The sequence below is a fragment of the Oryctolagus cuniculus genome, chromosome 1 (genome assembly GCF_051225735.1).
Source record: "Oryctolagus cuniculus isolate XC-2025 breed Fujian yellow rabbit chromosome 1, ASM5122573v1, whole genome shotgun sequence".
Lineage (NCBI taxonomy): Eukaryota > Metazoa > Chordata > Mammalia > Lagomorpha > Leporidae > Oryctolagus > Oryctolagus cuniculus.
The window spans coordinates 156,904,258-156,905,653 of NC_142867.1; positions in this window are offsets into that span (position 1 = coordinate 156,904,258).

A 1,396-nucleotide genomic window follows, 5' to 3' on the forward strand; every position below is an offset into this window, starting at 1 on the left:
CCGAGTACGCTGCTCTCCTCCAATCAGGAGCAGGTCCTACAGTTTATTGGTTGAACTGGAGGCAGCTGTGTAGAAGCTGTTTCTCCCTTCTTAGCGCCATATTGTGGGAGAGCAGATGCATAGAATAAGTCTTAATTCCAGTAACTTAGTCTAGTCCGAGTTGCTCCCAGTTGCTCCCCATACTTCTGGTTGATCTCTAACCAGTATTAAGTGCACAATTTTGCATATATTTGATATATATCATAAAAAATAGAATAACACAAGTTTAGGAAATACCAAATTTAAAAAATAAGGGACAGCAGTTTGCTCCCACACAAACATAAAGTGAAAAATATTATTATTATTAGTGAAAAATAATAGATGATTTTTTAAATGATGATGAAATCAGATCAGACCTATTGTCATGTTTAATCCCAGTGAGAGTCAAGTTGGGAATTGATAATTTCTTCTTTTTTTTTTTTTTTTTTACAGAAGATCAGTTTAGTATACATTGAGCACTGTTGAAATCTTTACTTAATGTATGCTAAATTGATCTTCTGTATATAAAAAGAATCGAAAATGAATCCTCATGTGAATGGAAAGGGAGAGGGAGTGGGAAAGGGGAGGGATGCGGGTGGGAGGGACGTTATGGGGGGGAAGCCATTGTAATCCATAAGCCGTACTTTGGAAATTTATATTCATTAAATAAAAGTTAAAAAAAAATATAAGGGACAGCAGTGTAACAGAGAGTTAACACACCACCTGCAATGACAGCATCCCACATCTGAGCACCAGTTCAGTTCAAGTCTCAGCTGCTCTTCTGATCTAGCTCCTTGCTAATGCACCTGACAAAGCAGCAAAAGATAGTGGGTAACAGCCTTTGTCTTTTAATTAAACTTGTTTCTAACCGACATGATTAAAGTTCTGGTAGAAGCCTTTCCCAGGTCAGAAGAAGAAAAAGAAAAATCTGTCCTGGGAATGAAATGCGGTTGTTATCTGCTTGCCTATGAATGTTTCAACTGCAGTTAATATGTAAATATTTCATGTTCTGCTTGCTAGTACAAATTATGGCTCAGGATGTGCATGGAAAAAAAATCGTCAGTAGCTAAGTCCGCATGTCCAGTATTGTATCAATTCCTGTGACCCCCATGTAACATTAGAACATCCAATCAAATGTATGCCTGTAGCCATATAAAGGACACAAAGAGGCTAAAACCAAATGTAAGGAACTATCCCTCTTTGTTCTGGGCTCAGGGTTTTTGATAAGAAATTCCACCTGGGCCAAATGCAGGCATAAATGATCAAAGACCACTTCCTGTTAAAAGGCCTTTGTGTATTGTCTCTGTACATGAATCCTGCTCAAGTGCTTGGGCCCCTGCCACCAGTGTTCCTGGATCCTGGCTTCAACCTGACCCAA